The sequence below is a fragment of the Elephantulus edwardii genome, unplaced genomic scaffold, assembly GCF_000299155.1.
Source record: "Elephantulus edwardii isolate Elephantulus edwardi_28Jun2011 unplaced genomic scaffold, EleEdw1.0 scaffold00089, whole genome shotgun sequence".
NCBI classification, from domain to species: Eukaryota; Metazoa; Chordata; class Mammalia; order Macroscelidea; family Macroscelididae; genus Elephantulus; species Elephantulus edwardii.
Genome location: NW_006399839.1, coordinates 584,279 through 604,448, shown reverse-complemented (window position 1 = coordinate 604,448; position 20,170 = coordinate 584,279). Strand labels below are relative to the sequence as shown.

At 43.2% G+C, this 20,170-nt stretch overlaps 1 pseudogene; it reads right to left on the bottom strand.

Moving 5' to 3' along the window:
• LOC102857288 overlaps positions 1 to 11,864 on the bottom strand; it is a 96,819-nt pseudogene extending 84,955 nt beyond the window's left edge.
• Positions 11,865 to 20,170: the final 8,306 nt, after the last annotated feature.

Genomic DNA, 20,170 nt, shown 5'->3' with positions numbered 1-20,170 from the left:
CATTGCATTGGGAAAGTCTGAATTCAAGGACCTCTCCAAATTATTCAGGAGCAATGATTCCATTTGAAGACTAAGGTGTACCTGACTCAGACCATGGTCTTTTCCATCACTTGCTGTGCGTCTCAGAGCTGGACTGTGAATAAGGATGATAGAAGAAGAATTGATGCTTTAGAGTTGTGGTACTGAATAAAAGCACTGAATATCACATGAACTGTGAAAAGAACAGATATATCTTGGAGAAAGTGCAGTCAGAGTGTTCCTTTGAGGCAAGGATAGCAAAGCTTCGTCTCACAGAGACATGATTCCTTGGAAAGGGACATCATGCTTGGAAAAGTGGAGGGTCCACAAAAGAGAGGATGACCCTCAATTAGATGGGTTGACACATGATTGCAGCAATGGGCTGAAGTACATCAGAGATGAAGAGGATGGCACAGGGTAGGACAGGGTTCAGATCTGTTGTTCACTGGGTTGCAGTGATGTCACATTCTTCATGTTGTGCAACCCTATGTTTTTCTTCTCTGTTTTGAAAATTGTTCCTCCCCATTCACACAAACTCATTTTAAGGTTTAAAGATTGTCATCTCAGGGAAATAGTATATGGATCCAGAAAGTCTAGATCTCATGAGAATTTGAAAGTCTGTTCTCATTTTCACTCTTTTTTTGCCAAGATTCTTCTATAGACTCTTTCATCGAAATGTAATGATTGCTGGGCACCATCCAGTTCTTCTGGTCTCATGAGAAAGGAGGTAGATGTTTATGGAGGTGATTAACAACACATTTCACATGTATCCCTGATTCTCTTTTTCTGACAATCCATGGCTTGGAGTTTTAATAAGAAAGTGTTGCAGTTAGGGCTGCAGATCTTAAGTTTATTCTGACTATTGCATGGAGTAAAGGGATCAGAAGAATCCTGAATATCATGAATAAGGATGGGATCGCCATCAAAATGACTAAAATTAAAAATAACGTCTGATTATATCAAGTGCTGACAAATAATACGGAGCACCTCAGACATCTCAGAGACTTCGGATAGGAGGGTAAACTGGAACAACTACTTTGAAGAACTGTTCAGCTGAACAAATAAGTACATCTTGAAAGAAGTTCAAGGTGAGTGCTCCTTTGAGACAAGGATGAGGAAACTTCATTTCACTTACTCTGGGCATGTTTTCAGGTGGAACCAGTCCTTGGTGCAACCCCTTTGAAAAATTGTTCAGCTGCACAAACAAATCTGTCTTGAAGGAAGTAGAACCTGAGTGCTCCTTAGAGGCAAGGGTGATGAAACTCCATCTCTCTTACTTAGGGCATATTTTCTTTCTTTTTTTTTAATATTTTTTTTATTTTAATTGGGAAAGGCATATGCCAGGGATATGTCCTATCTCCATACCTTTTCAACCTGTATGCAGAACAGATTATCCAAGAGGCTGGGTTCTATGAGGAGAAGTGTGGCATCAGGATTGGTGGAAGATCTATTAACAATCTGCGTTAGGCAGATGACACAACCCTGCTTGCTGAAACTGAGGAGGACCTGAAGCGCTTGCTGCAGAGGGTCAAGGACTGCAGCCTTCAGTATGTATTGAGGCTCAATGTCAAGAAGACGAAGATTCTCACCACTGGACCAATTGGCAGCATCAGGATGGATGGTGAAGAGATTGAGATTGTTAACAACTTTAGTCGGCTTGGCTCCACAGTCAACACTCTTGGCACCAGTAGCCAGGAAATCAAAAAACGTATTACGATGGGAAAGTCTGCTGTTAGGAACCTCTCCAAAGTACTGAAGAGCAATGGTGTCACTCTGGAGACTAAGGTGCGTCTGATACAGGCTATGGTCTTTGCAATCACTTATTATGCATCAGAGAGTTGGACAGTGACTAACGAGGATAGAACGAGAATTGATGCCTTTGAGCTGTGGTGCTGGAGAAGAGTATTGAATGTACCCTGGACTTCCAACAAAACAAACAGATTCATCCTGGAGAGGGTTAGACCAGGCTGCTCCTTGGAGGCAAGGATTCTGAGGCTTTGTCTGACATACTTTGGACACGTTGTAAGGAGGGAAAGGCCCTTGGAGAGGGAAATCATGCTTGGGAGGGTGGAAGGACGGCGCAGAAGGGGAAGACCCTCTATGAGGTGGATTGATTCAGTGACTGGGGTAATCGGGATGGGTGTGTCAGAGGCAGTGAGATTGGCACAGGACAGAGCAGGGTTTAGGGCTGTTGTACATAGGGTCGCTATGAGTTTCAAGCAACTCGACAGCACATAACAACAATAACAACAATTGTCATTTTAACAGAAGTTTACAGAAAAGTAAGATTTTCATTCCTTCATTGTTGCACACTTTACTCCCCTCCCTTCACCCTCCCCAAGCTGACTTTTTTCTTTTCATTAGTTTATTTACAAAATGCTAATACAAATTTGAGCAAATTCTTTCAATTTCCCTCACACCGCCCCACCCATCAAATTGTACAACCCAATGATTAATCCCCTCTTCCCCCTGTACATCCACATCCCTCTGCTTCCAGCCTCTCCCACCCCTCCTGGATCCTTATTCTCATTCTACAATAATGGTCTTCTACAATATTTACTCTTATGGGACTGAGTTAGTTCACTCAGGATGATGTTCTCCAGTCCCTCCCAAGTTAGATAATAATTTACCAAGTCATTGCTCCTATGTGCTGCTTAGTGTTCCATTGTGTGAATGTACCATAATTTCTCAATCCATTCGTTTGTGATTGGACATTTGGGCTGTTTCCATGTTCTTGCGATGGTGAATAATGCTGCTATGAACATTGGTGTACAAATCTCAGTTTGTGCCTCAGTTCTCATATTCTCAGGGTATATTTTAAGTAGTGGAATAATAGTTGGGTCATATGGAATTTCTGTGTTCAGCTTTTAAGGAAGTGCCAAACTGCCTTCCAGAGTGGTTGTGCCATTTTACAATTTAGGGCATATTTTCAAGTGGAGCCAATCCTTAGAGCGGAATCATTCTGGGGAAGATAAAGGGTTGAGGAAAGAGAGGAAGACTCTCAACAAGATGGATTCATGTAGTGACTGGCACGGGTCTTTACATGACAGAGATCACACAGGATAGAGCAAGATGCAGATCTGTTGTTCATAGGTCGCTCTGAGTTATAATCAACTCAGTGGCACCTAACACTTAAAATAACTGAGAGCTAGTCCTTCTCTTCTCAGGTATACATACAATATAAATGAAAGCACATCTTCACCAAGAGAGAAATGCATTTATGTGTGTAGACACCTTAGTAAAAATAGCTGAAAACTGAAAAGAATCCAAACCTCAAACCAAACTAGAATGGATCATTCACTAGTGTTGTCTTTATGCAATAAAGTCGTAAGATGCAAACTTAAAAACAAGTGAACTGCGGCTTTGTGCAACAACTTAGATAATGTTTACAAGCAAGAGATATGTTTAAAGAAAGAAGCCTCATGTGATAAAAGTAAACTTTGCTAGGACGTGACAAGGATGACTCTAAAAATCACCTCACAAAATCACTCAGTAAAAACTGTGAGGCTTATAGGGGAAATGAAGTTAGGGATGCAACACTAAATCCTCAGCAGTTAAGTTGGGTGAAGACCACTCACCCAAGTCTGTTAAGACGGAAAAGGCAACACACCATAAGGGATCGATTAGATTTTGTAACTAATTAATTGCACTAACCAATTGTAATGAATGCTATGAAACAAAATGTCCATGAATAGTAATAGTTCTAAGAAAAGCAATATGATTTGTAAACCTTCACTCATAAAAAATTAGTTCATTAATTTTTTTAAATATTAAAAAAAGCCTCACCAGTGATTTATTTGAACATAGGGATTTCATAAAACTGGTGGCACAGTTTTATATGTATCATAAATGACTTAGGAGTGTACACATGCGACAATAAATAACCCCCCACTTTTAGGGAAGAGGGAGCTCTGGTAACATAGTGGGTTAGGAGTTGTGCTGCCAACTCAAAGGCAGGTGGTTCGAATCCACCAGTTACTCTGTGGAAGGAAGATGCACAATCTTTTCCCATATGATTTACAGCCTCTGAAAAGTCTTCTTAGTATCTTCTGACTCGATGGCACATAACAACGTTTGGGAAGAGACCTGGTCGCACAGTGGGTTAAGTGTTGGGCAGTTAACCAAGAGGTTGGCGGTCTGGGCCCACCAATGCTCTGTAGCCATAAAATGCGACAACCTGCTTCTGTAAAGATGTACGACCTTAGAGATTCTTTGTAACAGTTCTTCTGTGTCCTGTAGGTTCACTTTGAGTGAGAATTGACTCAAAGGCAGGGAGTTTACTTAAGAAGGGCCCTGAAATTAGCTTGTGGAAGGATGTCAGGGGATTACAGTGTGTGAGTTACTGCGAAGGTGACACAAGAGGTAAAAGAATGGAAAGTCCCAGCACCCTATATGGATGGGTATGTGGCACATGCATCAGAGAGCTGGACAGTGACTAGGAATGTCAGAAGAAGACCCCTAATTCATGAGGCCCAGGTGTGTCAGCGAAGAGCTATGCACCGTGGAATTTTTCAATGTCTGCGATTTTCACAAGGACATCACAAAGCCTTCTGTTTTTTAAGTGTGTCTTGGCCATAAGTTTCCGGAGTGATTCCATTTTCCATTGAACGGGTTACAGATACTTTGTGTGACATTGACTGACGTTCTCTTGATATACCAGTACTGATCCCACGTCCTCTCTGGATTCCGCTTTTCCGTTTGTCCTTCTTTCTTGTCCCTTCTTGCCCTCTGAGCTTTGGGGGAGGGGGATTTATGGTGGATTTTCCCAAGCAGCACATCCTCTCTGTTGCTGTTATTCACTTTATAAATATGTCTGTTGTTTGGCTGCAAGGTGATTGGGTGGGTTCAAGTTCAGGCTTGAAGGATATCTAAGGACCATAGCATTGGTGGTCCCATCAGCCTCCTCCAGACCAGTCAACCTGCTCATCTGGTCTTTCATATGATTTTGAATGTTTCTATCTTTTTTTAAAAAAAAATAATTTTTTTTTTTGTGAGCTCTGGTGACCTAGTGGCAAGAAGCTGCACTGCAATCCCAGAGGTAAGCGGTTCAAATCAACCAGAGGTGAGCAGTTCATATCCACCAGATGCTCTGCTGGAGAAGGAGGGACAATCTTCTCCTGTACCATTCAGATCCAATTTGACAGTATACACACACACACACACACACACACACACACACTTTTTTTTTAAATAATTTTTTTATTTTATACTGGTTTCCTTTAAAAGTTTGAATACATTGTTTTTCACACCACATCTTTCCCGTTTTCTTTACCCACCCCTCACTACACACACACCAACCCCCATTACCCCAGTTACTGTATCAATCCATCTCATCCAGAATCTTTCCCTCCTGCGCTGTCCCTTCACCCTTCCAAGCATGATGTCCTTCTCCAAGAAGGTCAGTGTGTCAGAATTAGATTGGCTCAGGACAGGGCAGGATTCAGAGCTGCTGTACATAGAGTCACTATGGGTTATAGGTGACTCGATGGCACATAATAACAACAACAAGCCCTCACTATCTATTTTCTTTCACCTTCTCTGTCCAGAGCTTTCTGTTGTGGTCTTGATCAGAGTGGTCAGGAATGGTAGCAGCACACCACCTAGTCCTTCTGAAGAGTGAAGGCTGGAGTTTGCATGGTCCATCATTGGCCTTTGGGCTAATTGTCTTGATTTGTCTCCACTCTGCTTTGCTATGGACAAGAAAAGACCAGCCACTGCATCTTAGATGACCACTTACCTTCTAAGTCCAGATACTATCCATCCATCAAAACAGGACGTGGGACACTGTGGACTGCTTGGTGCCAGTTGACTTCAATGTCCTTACCAGATCCATCTTCAGACACTTGTAGGTTCGAAATGCACTCAGACTTCCAGTCCAGTGGTGTCCGTCTGTGAGTGTTACTCCACCTTTAAAAGCCACCAGACTCTGTCACCCATACCCAAATGTGAAATCATTTGCACAGCAAAGTTCCAAAGCTGAGACTTGTAAAGGAAGCCAGGAAATCAAACCCTCCTTTCTTCGGTGGTTTGTGATGACTTTGTGCCGCCACGGTTTAGAGTTTAGAAGATTGACTGAATTATTTAATCATTGAATTAATTTTTTTTTATCGCATCTTCTGTTTTCCGTTGTAAGGCTCCACTCTAGAAAAGACCACACTTGGCCTCTCAATCATCTTTCTGGGAAGAATAAATGAGCTGAGAATCCACATGTCCTGGGCATCCCAGCTCGTTCTCAGCTTGTACACTCCGAGGCCCCCTAAGTTAAATTGCAAACCCCTCTGGGGACGTAGAAGTGAAGTTCTTAAAGGGATGAACAGACCGTGGGTATTCAACAAGTAATAAATAATGCTGCTTTCTATATCAATAACATGTGCAGTGGGCTTGGGGAAAGCCGATTCTGATAAAATCAAGGCCTAAACGTCACCTAAGCCTTGGACTTCATCCAAATGGAATCTCGTGGGAATAAGTTCTCCCTGTTGAAAACCGAGAGAAGATCTGCCTGTTGTCTCATGTTTCCTCTGTCCACCCTGATGCCCGGAGCAAAACAGAAGGGCTCTCCAGGGTCTTCTGTGGTAGGAGAAGGGTTTGATTTTCTTTGAGTGTAGTCCGTAAGCAGTTGCACTTCTCTCTCCCAAAGTGCAGGGGAAATAGGCCAGCTGCTCCTATTAAGATTTACAACCTCAAAAACTTGGTGGAGGGTCTCCGGGACTCATCATCAACGTAAAGGATGTGGGTTCAGTTTGAGGGGTTTAGGTAAAGCAATTATCACGATGGTTGTTACATCTTCAGTGGCTCTTGGTTTAATACTGGACAGAAAAAGAGATTGGATTCTAGTCTATCAAAGTGCCACACCTACAGAAAGAGGTGCAAAATGGGCCTCACTTAGTAAGTTCTCCCCAGCCATGTGCATGGGTAGACCTCTAAGGCTACATACACTACCACCTGGTTGTCATGGTCACACATAGTGTCATGCCATTTGGTATTTCAAATAACAGTAGAGTATGTTTATTGCAGCTTTATTCACAATAGCAAAGAGATGGAAACAACCTAAGTGCCCCTCAACAAACGAATGGGTAGAGAAGCTGTGGTATATTCACACAATGGAATACTATACTGCATTGAAAAACAAGGAACTCATGCAATATTACTCAAAATGGGTGACCCTGGAGAACATTATGCTGAGTGAAGTATCTCAGTCACAAAAGGACTTATACTGCATGGTGCCACTGTTGTAAAACAGGACTGACATTGGGGTTGTGGGGAGAATGAGAAAGATGGGATAAATAGTGTGTACTGCATTGAAACAGATAAGGGAGAAGACTGTTTAAAAGGGATATATGATTAGATATTATTGTCATGACATGAGTCTAGATCGAAAATCGAAGGCTTCCTGGTGGACTGGACTTGTGGGGAGAGATTGTATAACAATGAATGGATTTTTCTTTTACTTTTTTCTCTCTCTTTTTTTTTCTTTTACTTTTTAAAGAGAAGAACAAACTGGGTGGGGAGGGGTGGGCAGCTAGAAAAGTACAACAGGGAATGAATGGAAATCCAAAGTCTCTGTAAATTTTCATTAAAATTAATAATAATTTTTTTAAAAAACCAGTAGAGTGACCCATGGTGGGTAGGTCTTAGTAGAACTTCCAGAAAAGACAGAAAACCTCACCTCGTAGCTTCTTCCAGACATTTGCATGGGTAGAACCCCAATCCTCCACTCCCACCCATCTGCCATTCTTTTGTGCCGTGTGACTGAGTATCACGATGCAGCCCGGAGCTAGGCCTTTTGGTATTTCAATACCAGCAGAGTTACCCATGGTGGACCGGTTTCAGCAGAGCTTCCAGGTTCACACAGAGAGGTCTTGGTGCACCACTTCTCAAAATCAGCCAGTGAAAGGAAAAAAATCAGCCAATGAAAATATAGAATGGAGAACCCAGAAATCAGCCCATCTATGTATGATCAACTGAGTTTCGACAAGGAGATGAAATCAGTCAAGTGGGGAAATGACAACCTTTTTAACAAATGGTGTTGGCAAAATTGGAAAACTATCTGCAGAAAAATCAAGCAAGACCCATACCTCACACCATACACAAAAACCAATTCAAAGTGGGTCAGAGACCTAGGACTAAAACTAAGGACTATAAACTTCATCAGAGAAAAGCTTGAAAGAACTCTAGAAGTCCTAATCCACAACATGAACAGTCTTCCAAGCATCCTGAAAAACCTACAACCAGGAGAGGATAAAATAAATGAATGAGACCTTCTAAGAATCAAATCTTGGTGCACATCAAAAAACTTCTCCAACAGGGTAAAAAGGAAAGCCACAAACTAGGAAAGAATATTTGGTAATGACATGTCTGATAAGGGACTTATATCTAGAATTTAAAGAATACTCGAGCACCACAATAAGATAAAGGTAAACAACCCAATCGCAAAATAGGCACAAGATATGAACAGACACTTCACCAAAGAAGGCATTCAGATGGCAAACAAACACATGAAGAAATACCCAAAATCCCTAGCTCTAAGAGAGATGCAAATTAAAACAGCTATGAGATATCATCTCACCCCAGTAACAATAGCAAAATTCAACAGAGCAGCAAACAACAAATGCAGGCGAGGTTGTGGAGAAACTGGAACCCTTAGTCACTGTTGGTGGGAGTGTAAAATGGTGCAATCACTATGGAAGACAGTATGACACTTTCTCAAAAAGTTGGAAATAAAAATACCATTTGGCCCAGTAATCCCGCTACTGGGAATATACCCTAAAGAAACTAGAACTGCCACATGAGCAGATATATACACACCCATGTTTATTGCTGTGTTGTTCATAATAACAAAGTGATGAAAACAACCCAAGTGTCCATCAACAAACAAATGGAAAGAGAAACTGTGGTATAGTCATACAATGGAATACTATACAGCACTGAAAAACAAGGAACTCATGAAATATTACACAAAATGGATGACCCTGGAGCACATTATGCTGACTGAAATATCTTGGTCACAAAAGGACAAATACTGCATAATGCCACTGTTATAAAACAGGACTGATATCAGGACTGGATGGGGAGGGGAACTAAGAAAAGAGGATAAATAATGGACACTGCATTGAAACACATGAGGGAAAGAACTGCTTAAAAGGAATATATGGTATTCTTTGCATGACAACAGTCCAGCATAAGCGCTGCATAGTGAAGTGGACTGAGCTGCAGGTAGGAAATTGTACAACAATGAAAGGTTTTTGGTTTTTTTCCAATGAGAAAAACAAACTGGGGGAGGGCAGGAAGGAAAATGTGAAACACTGAGTGAGTGAAAATTCAAGTTCTCTATAAACTTTCATTAAAATCTCAATTCAAAAAGATACAGTGAATCCTAAAAGAAGATTGTCTGATACTGTGAGGGAAGAAGAGCCCTTTAGGCTTGGCGACTCTCCGAGTACACATGGACAGCCAGTGGACTTGAGTGCCAGGAGTCATGAAAGTGGCTGATCTATGTGTACTTGTGTTCCTTTGTACACGTGGCCACTGTGTCCACTTGATACAACAGCAACAAGCTTCTGTAAGATGTCTAACTCTGCAGGGTTCGTTATTCCTACAGGCAAATGAGAAGCACCATTGTCAAATGGAGCATCCCAAATGGGAAGCTGTGTTTACCTGGTGTCCATAAGCCCTTTGCAAAGGTACACCTTCAACACCTTTGCAAAGACTGCCCTGTTCTGTTGTTATTGTTGCGGTTAGGTTGTTGTAAGCCCTTTTGTCAACTGTTCCTCATAGCAACCCTGTATATGTTGTTGTTGTTGTTGTTGTTGTTGTTGTTGTTGTGTGCTGTCGAGTCATAGATGACTCATAGTGACCCTATGAACGAAAGGGCTGAGCACTCTTCATAGAGTTTCCGGAGGCAAGCCATTTCGGAAGTGGATGCCACTCCTGCTTCCAAGCTTGTTTTAATTGGTAAGCTCCAGCAAACACTGTCCGCCATGGATAACCATTATCACATTTGGCACATCAGTGTCACAGTGCTCAACATCACAGCAACCACAAGTTACCTCTGTACAGCAATGGACAGACCAGCGCTGTGCCACCTAGAAGAATGTTTGACAGAAAAACAATTTGAACCAGGCTTGAGGGCCGCAGATTAAAATCACCCACCTTGGGCTTGGTAGCATAACTTTCTGTCCACTAGGCCAACGTAGCTCTCCCTATGTCATCGTTGTTATGATATACAACCAAGCAAAATGCTGGTCAATCCTGTGCCACCTTCACAATCACTCCCATGCTTAAGTCCATTGTAGTTCTTGCTCTGTGGTTCACTTGAATTCTAGCTCAAGTTAAGCTGGCAGCCCTCATCCTTAACAAGTTCCCTGAAGACTTAGCAGCTCCCCACTTACTAGTTCTGAAATAATAATATTCATTTGTCCACCGGCCTATCACTTCTTTTCCTCCAGGAGAATATAAAATACGTATTTTTGATCAGGATATTTATGTGTCTCCTCCACTGCCATGTCCCTGTGATTGGAACAATGTGTGGCCCACAGCAGGTGCTGCATCCACACTTGAATGTGTGCATTAACAGACTACTTAGACTCACTGTTAGTTATCTGCTAACTAAAATTCATAAGTCAAAGATTTTGTACAAAAATCCTGAAAGCTGGGGGGTGGGGGAGGGGGGAATGCAGAACAAAATTTTAAATTCTAATGGTATCCAGACTTTCTGGAGCCATTGAAGCTGGTTGAACTCCCCAACATTGCTCTTAGATCATCTTTAAACTTCAGATACTCTTAAAAAAAAAAAACACAAACCAAAAAACAAAAACCCAAAAGTTTTATTTAAATCAAACAAGAATTTAACCTAATTGGTAAAGGATGTCTGCCTTGAGCAATGGGCTTAAAAAAAATAGAAAGAAAGAAATATGTGAAAGAAGAACTGGAAGGCTTAGCTACGAGGTTAGGGGCAATGGGGGACAATTAATTAAAAAAAAAAGGATGAGAATGGATGCATAAGTTGAAGAATATAATCAATGCCACTACACATACATGCAGGAATTGTTGGACGGGCGTATGTTCTGTGGTACTTGATTCACAATAAAATCAATTATTTGTTTAAAAGTTTCCCAGAAAGACGATAGGCTTTGCCATCTGCAGTTGTGACAACAATTAAACAGGACCAGGTACCCTTTGTGGGGAGGGTACCATTGTGGTACAGTGGTTAAAGCTGTCCAAAAGAGTGACTGGAACCCACAAACCACTCAGAGGAGAAAAAGATGAGGGGTTTGTTTCTGTAACTATTTACAGCCCTGACACTCTACACGCCAGTTCTCTTCTGACCTGTTGCTGTGCATCGGTATTGACTCCACTGCAGTAGGAGTTTTTTGGTTTGATTTATATGCAAAAGTGTTTAGGATGGGAGCTGGGCGTGTTACCAGCATCTGGTAAGTGGATTCTGTTGAAAATAGATACACAGACAGATGCACCAAGCCAGACACAGACAGAAAAATGTAGCAAAAGGCATAGTTAGACAGACACACCTGCAAACACATGTACACACACAAGTGTATGCATATACATATACAAACACATGTGCGTACATATGTACAGATACACATGCAAACACGTGTACATATACACATTTCAAACACGTATATACATACATTCAAACACATGTATACACAAACACATGTATATGCACATACAAACACATGTGCATACATATGTACAGACACATATGCAGACACCTACGAATACGTATGTATATACATACAAACACACCTATGTGCACATGCAAACACATGTGTGTACACACATAAAAGCACATGCCCATATACATGCAAATACATGTACATAAGCATATACAAACACATGTACGGACCTGTACACTCAGATAATAAACATAATCACACATTTATAGACACACAGGGACAAACACATGCATAGACAGACACACAGAGACACATGAACACATGTACAGACATAGACACACAGACAGCCACATCTGCACACATAGAGATGTCTATAGATAGGCACACAGACACATGCATCGACAGACACTTGTGTAGACATATACACACATCTGTAGATAGACACACAAACACATGAATAGACAGACGCACCCAGACACATGTACAGACATACACGCTTCTAGACACAGACGCAGAGGGATCCACAAGAATCCACCCCAGCGATGGCTCTCTTGGCTTCTCCACAGCCAGCCCTGGCCCTGCACCCCAACACCTCCTCCCCTGACCCCTTCCCCAAGCCCCCTGTGCTCCTGAAGCCACGGGTTTGATGGGCTGCGACTCCTTCCGCGGTTTTCTTTTTCCGAGTGCGGTTTTGGAGCGACATGGGGCGTAATGAGAGGAAATCATTCGGCTCCTTGTTGAGCAACCTGGGGCCACCATGGCAATGTGTCTAGCAGATGTGTGTGCGGGAGAGGGCTTCTGCACACGCCTGCGCGGAGCCTGGCTCCCAACCCTGGGATGCAGAGCGGAAATGGTCTTTTTCCTTCCTTCCTTCCTTCCTTCCTTCCTTCCTTCCTTCCTTCCTTCCTTCCTTCCTTCCTCCCTTCCTCCCTTCCTCCCTTCCTCCCTTCCTTCCCGCCTTCTTTCCTTCCATCTTCCTTTCTTTCGTTTTTTATGAGAGAAGCAAACAGGAAGCCCTTGATCCCACTCAAGGAGGGACCCTGGCGTTGGGTCAGCCTTGAGCTGCGGTCACATTGCCTCCAGCAGAACCCTGGGATGCATGCTGATAATGCATGCGTGATAATCCTTTGCTTTTACGGAGTATCAGAAACTTGTGTTTGGGGTGGGTTTTGTCAGTCTTGTGAGGTTTTTTCCCTCCTCCTCACTTCCAAAAGAGCTCCAAACACTGTGAACAAAGCAGAAGGAGCTTCGTGTTGTGATGCAGAAGAGGTGGGAAGTGGCTGCCCCTCCCTGTAAAGTCCACCCCATGTCTCCCTCACTTAACCCCACTGCTGCGGTCATTGTCAGCCGCCGGATCCAGCTGAGCCTTCTACCTGGGCCCTGTATGTACAGGGGAGAACAGCTCTGTAGGATTTTCAAGGCCTCCCTTCCAGAGTACTTGGAGGTTGGACAGGATTGTTATCTTCTGGTTGATAGTCCCGCACCTCCCCATCTGTTCCATCCAGGAACACTTCCTCCAGCCTGGACAACCCACTGCCTTTATTTATTTTTAATTCTTTTTTTCTTTTTATTGGTTTGTATACTAAATTTGTCTGTGTTGTGTTTCACACATTCCTCTATTCACATTGTATTTTATACAATTGTTGCCTTGTTGTTATTGTTGTTGTTATGTGCCATCTAGTCAACTGCGACTCATAGCGACCCTATGTACAACAGCCCTAAACTCTGCTCTATCCTGTGCCAGTCTTATTGTCTCTGATACACCTACCCCCATTACCCTAGTCACTGAATCAGTCGATCTCATCGAGGGTCTTCCTCTCCTGGCTGTCCCTCTACCCTCCCAAGCAGGACTGGTTCCTCTTTGCAACGTGTCCAAAGTATGTCAGACAAAGCTTCAGAATCCTTGACTCCAAGGAGCAACCTGATTTAACCCTATCCAGAACGAACCTGTTCATTCTCTTAGCAGTCCATGGTCTATTCAACACTATTCTCCAACACCACAGCTCAAAGGCATCAGTTCTTCTTCTATCATCCCTAGTCATTGTCCAGCTCTCTGATGTGTAGCAAGTAATTGCAAAGACCATGGCCTGTATCAGGCACACCTTAGTCTCCAGACTGACACCATTGCTCTTCAGCACATTGGAGAGGTCTCTGACAGCAGACTTTCCCAATGCCATTTGTCTTTTAATTTCCTGCCTACTGATGCCAAGAGTGTTGATTGTGGAGCCAAGCCATACTTTGTGTTTTCCAAAATTAATCACCATTGATCCATTCCCACCATTACCCTGCCTTTTCAGGTCTTCACTGGGTCTTTCCTAATTCTTTCTCCCTCTCCCTCTGCCCACCAAAGTGCAATCTCATGATTTCCTCTCCCCCCAGACCCTCTCTTCCCTCTCCTACCTCCTTTGGACTTCTGTGCACCTATAACTAGTAATCTGTATCTTTTTACAATAATGATCTTATGCAGTATTTGTCCTTATGAAACCAAGTTAGTTCAACACATAGGTTCATAGTGGTGTTATTCACAATAGCAAGAAAATGGAAACAGCCCAGATGTCCATCAACAAATTAATAGATTAAGAAGTTGTGTACATTTGCATGATGGAATACTATTACAGCACTCACGAGCAATGATTTTGAAGAATACTGTATAACCCGGTGCCTTTCAATGAATGCCAACTCAGGGTGACCCTATAGACCGAAGAGAACCACCCAAAGGGTTTCTGAGGCTGTAAATATTTACAGAAAGAGCTTTACACGTACAGTGGCTTAAGCATTGAGCTTAAAAGTTGGAGGTCCAACCCCATCAGCCCCTTCACAGCAGATAGAAAAATAGTCAGTTTGTTTCTGTAATGATTCAGTTATAACTCATTCAGTCAGCTGATCCTCCAACAGGCTTTCAGAGGCTGTAAATCACATGGGAGGAGATGACCTATTTTCTCCCTTGGAGGGCCTGACGGATTCGAACCGCTTGCCTTTGAGTTGGCAGACCAAATCCTTACCCAGTGGGCAGCCAGGGCTCCCATCTGTAAAGAGAATGGGCTTAATTAGATGCCGTTCTATAGGATTGTTACGGGTTGGAATCAACTTGATGGCAGTAGTGTTTTGTTGTTTTGTTTTGTTTTTCTTTGCAAGAAAAGCTCTTAAACATTGGGAGAGACGCTCAAACCATGCATCATTAAAGAAGTGCAAATAGAAAGATTTTTTTTCACCTCTCATATTGGCTAAAATTTGTATAGCTTGATTCTTTTTACCATGTATTCATCTTTGAATAAAATCATGCTGGGTTAGGTAAATCTGTACATTAAAAAAAATAATAAAACAATTGCACTGTACATTAAACGTTGGGTTGCTAACTGAAAGGTTGGTGGTTCGAATCCAAGAGCCAAAAGATAGGCATTCTCCTTCCTTAAAGATGTGCAGCGTCAGAAGCAACCAGATGCTTGGCTGCCGTGAATCAGAATCACCTTGACAGCAGTGGGGTTTGCTTTTTGAAACCAGAAACCTGATTGTTAACCAAGATAAATGTCTACTCCAATTTCACCAGAAATCTAGTTTTATTTGTTGTTGTTGTTCCAGTCTTTACGGAAGCACGGTGCCCCATCCTCCTCCTATGGGGTGGCTGATGATGGCTTTGAACCGCTAACCTTTCTATTGTGTCCCACCTTTCCTGCACCTTCTCCCAGCAGTGAGGTTGTAAGCTGCCCCGCCTCTGCCCATTCAGCTCGGGCCTCACTGAGGCGGTCTCTGCCAGCAGTCCAAGTTGACCTCTTCCTCCCTTGAGAAGCCAACAACTTCCTCTGTCCGCAGGCGTTAGCGAAACCAGAAATCTCAGCTGGCTGTGTGTGACCTGGATCCAGCCCCCAGACCTGTTATGTTTGGCTTACAGTGTGTTGGCCCACGCGATCTAGTTTTAAAATTTTCAGTCCGTTGCCAACACTTAAAAATCAAAGCTTTCACATAAAAATTCCAGTTTTCCAGCTTTTCTTGAAACATTGGAAGTGCTGGCGACACAAAGCCTGCATTCCTATAAAATCATAAGCAGTTAGAGCTGAGTGGTGGGTGACGGCTGGAGGCAGGGCACTCTCCATTTTGCCACAGTTCCCACCGTTCCCTAATGTCCCCTTTCCACATTGTCAGGGTGTCAGTCGCTCTTTGTCACAGAACCCTCACCATTATTTCCTTATGATGTTGTGTACAGTTGAATTGGAACTGACTCATTGCTAACCCTCCAGCTACTTTTCAGAGGCTCTAGTTCTCACTGGAGAAGGTAGTCTACTTTTCTCCCTTGGACTGGCTGCTGATTTCGAAACCTGTGCCTTTGGATTGGCAGAGCAACTTCTGACCAGTGGGCCATCAAAGCTCCCTTGTTTTACTGAGTTTTTCTTCTTGTTGACCATTGAGTAAGAACCAGCCCATGCTTGACTCTCCAGGGATTTTGCAGAAGCAGTAGATGATTTAGAAGGAGTTTGCCCATTTTCTCCCAGGCAGCAGCTGGTGGATTAGAACTATATGCCTTTGGGTTGGCAGCACAGCTCCTTTAGTTGAAGGACTCCACCTGATAAACCTGATAGACCTGATAGGCCGCTGACCTGCTTCATCATCTGTGCCACTCCTCCAAGCCCTAGAGTTTGCGCCCCTTCCAGGCCCTCGTGTGCAGAGGATTAAACATGGAGGAAACCAAAAGGTTGACCATTCGAAGCCACCAGTAGCTCCATAGGGAAAAAGATGAGACAGTTGGATTCCACGAAGATTTACAGCCTAGGAACCACGTGAGGCAGTTCTGCTCAGTCCTGTAGGTTTGCTGTGAGTGAGCATCGACAGCAAAGGGTTTTCAAGCAAAACCTGCACTTTCTAGATAGTTTCTCTGTAGCACTAAATCAACATGGTTGTGTTCCTTTTGTTTTTTTCCCACCTCTGGAATTGGTAAGACAGACCATCTTTGGCTCAAACACTTAGTACTTTCTAGAACCATGCTATTTGGCTGAGAGAATATGGAGTTTAAATAAAGAGCACTGGCTGGTATAGGAGTTAGTGGTCCTGAATTCTGGGCAAGGTGTCTCTTTATAGTAGTGGTGGTGGTGGTGGTGGTGTGTACCATCAAATCGCATCTGACTGGTAAAGAAGGAGAGTGCCCCTCCTTCTCCAACAGAGCATCTGGTGGATTCAAACCATGCACCTCTGGGATTGCAGTGCAGCTTCTTGCCACTAGGCCACCAGAGCTCACCAAGGTGCCCCTTTTAAGAAACAGGATCCTTCTTCAGACTGAAAGAGAGAAGCCAGAACCTTGATCAAATGGACCAAATAGTGGAAAACACTATGGATGTTGATCTCCACACTTCCAAAACCCTCCAAGGAAGATAAAGGGCAGCTTGCCAAGATTGTTCTCTTTCTGTCCTGTTTCCCAGGGTCCTTCAGTGTCACAAACCATTTGCCCTAAACTACTCGCCAAAAGGCTGGTAGTTCAAACCTATCTAACAGCACCACGGAATCTGCTTCTATTAAAATAACACCCAAGAAAACCCTATGATGCTCAGCTCGACTTTGTCACACATGGGGTCTGCTTCCTCTTTTGACTTCCATCTCCACCTCCCCTCAAGTCTTGGGTAAATCTTCCTTTCCCTAAAAATGCGTGGGTTGTGTCTTTACAACATCAATGTTTGCCTCTCACCTAAACACCTTAATTTAAACAGTCGCTCTGTGGGAAAGGAATACAGGAAGGTCCTTTGGAATTGTGAATAAACAATGTGTTATTCAGCATCACGTCCCATCAAGTCATCTGGGGCTTTGGGAGAAGCACGCTGCTGGGGAATCCCAGAGGCTCAGCCCCCTCCCTGCTGGACTCCGAGAGTTAAATTAATCACATCATCAAGCTGTGGATGAGGTCAGGACTATGCCAAAAGGCCCCTCAGAAACAAAATACTTCCGTGGCTAGAAGCAGGACATAAGGCCCTGCCGTTACATGTTCTTTAGTTAAGACCCTTTGCAGTGCTGGGTCATCCTGGAGCTGCAGAGAGAAGTGACAGACACGGTGATCATTTTGGGGGTTCATGTGCCAGAGTGACCCACACACTAGAGATCATGCTTTGATGGAGTTTTCAAAATGGCCATAGAATCAGAGATAATGGTGATTCCCTGGGTGGGACAATGGTTACATGCTCACTTGCGAGCTACAAAGTTGACAGTTCAGACTTACCCACTAGCACTGTGGAAGAAAGGCCTGGCAAACTTTGTCTTTCAAAACTTATGACCAAGAAACCCCTCAGACAATCTGCAGAGCTGAATTTCAAATTCTTGTGCATTCCAGACTTCCTGGAACCAGAAAGATTGGCTGAACCCCTGACATGATTTACCCGTAATCATCTTCAAATCTTAAGACAAAAATATTTCTTAAAATTAATTTTTAAAAAAATTTTTAAAAATCTTAATCAGACAGTGATTTAGCTTAACCACTTAAAAAGGTCCACCTTAAGCATTACGCTCTTTCAAGAACTATGTGCATGGGATCGGTCCGTGGTCCATGGCATTCCAAAAGGACAAACAACTCTGTCTGGAAGGAAGTGCAGCCAGGGTGCTTTTTGGAAGCAAGGGTGGTAGGATGTCACTTCATATTCTTTGGGCATGTTGTCAGGAAAGACCAGCCCTTGGAACAGTGGAGGGTCAGTGAAAGAGAAGAAAGTGGATGAACAGAGCGACTACAGAGATGAGATCTGAAGAATAAACAGGAGTAAACTTGGGGAAGAGGAGAGAAGGATGGGTGCACAGGCAGAGGGTACAGCGTACTCAACAACCAGGTGGTGAGACAGAGCAAGACAGGATCAGAGGAGGGGAGAGAAACACCCAAAGAGCTTCCATGTCCTGGAGCTGGGTCATCCCTCAGACCTGAACACAAACAAGTGAACAGATGAATGAATGAATGAATGAATGAATGAATGAATGAATGAATAGATCAATTTGGCCATAAAAGTCCAGTCACCATTGAGAAATCAACGCCAATCAACAACCATGTCCAGAAGTCATCTGGGCCATCAGTATCCCCACCCTTATCAGCGAGAGTTGCAATCAAGTTTATTTCAACTCACCTCATGGGTGTCAAAGTACTTACATCAGGAAATTTAAAAGGGTTGAGTTTTCAGCACTACGTTGCCATTCCTTTCTTCTGATGCATCTCTGGGTGAACTCGTACCACCAACCTTCGGGTTACCCTCTAAGTGCATCTACCAATAATTAGCTGCTGTCAAGTCAATCCCTACTTATGAAGACCTCCACCACCTTTATTAATCTCTTACTACATCCAGCCGCTGGGATTTGTAGATGTTGACCTTTAACCTGAAAATGAGGGTATCCTATTGTGCCCTATTTACAGATGAGAAAAACTGGGGCTTTAAAATGCACCATGACTTCTTATGTAGGATCACAGGACTCAGTTAAATAACTGGGATTTGAATTCAGGTCAGTGTGAACCAGAAATCATTTGAAGCATTGAGAACCAGAGAGAGCAAATTAAAAAGAGACTGAGGGAGTCAGAGAGATGAGTCCTTTGGTCTCTGCATGTGACTACCTAGTGTCTGCTCAGGCTGGGAGGGAACCAGCCAGAGTCACACAGGTAATTAAAGTGGAATGAAGGTGCAGAGAATGGAACAATACAGCCATTCTCCACCATTTGGGTCTGGTGGTTGCCATGGCCACCACTCAGAGTGATGGGACCAGAGATCAAAGGCTTCACCACTGTTTTCTCCTCCACTCCAGGTGAAGGACTATGAACCACAGAATGCTATGGTCCCCGTCCTAGAAAGTTTTACTGGTCCCGTCCGTGCTTCGAACTGTGCTATCTAAAACCATGACGAGGAGAAAAGCCACACCCTGAGGTCATGAACAGCACAGGACTGACTCAAAGCTTTCTACCATTTTGACAGATGAGTCCAGCATGGGGGTCTACCTGGTGTCAGGCACAAAGGACACTTGAATCCCTGAGTCACGTGCAGGTTCTGGCCTTTTACTATCATGCCACTTTGGGCTAAACCTCAATGCCTCATCTGTAAAGGACAACATAATATCTACTCCTTGATGTACTCATCAAGAAACAAGGAAGGCAGAGTTTTAAAATAAGCAGCCCCAGAATGACCAACATCAATATCCTTATCGCTGTGCTGTTGTGAGTGTTGTACTAGAATGATTATTAGCTAAGCCTCTTCCTCCATCCATCCACCAAGCACACGCCAAGGGAGAGTCTCATATGTGCCCACCCCACAAAGAGAGGGCTCCCTAAAAAGCTGCCAACCTTGACTCCAGGACCCAGTATTTCACTTTACACAGCTATCAAACCTGTGTATGCTCGTGAGTATAGTCCCATTTGGCTTCCTATCCTTGTTTAGCTTGCACGTCTGTGTGTCTGTTCATAGATTTTTGCTGTTACTGCTATGCACGTATATTTATATATGCTGCAAATATATCCATGAATATAGTAGAGGATTAAGAGGACAGAGTTATGAAAGCATCTTACCCTTGGCCCAATA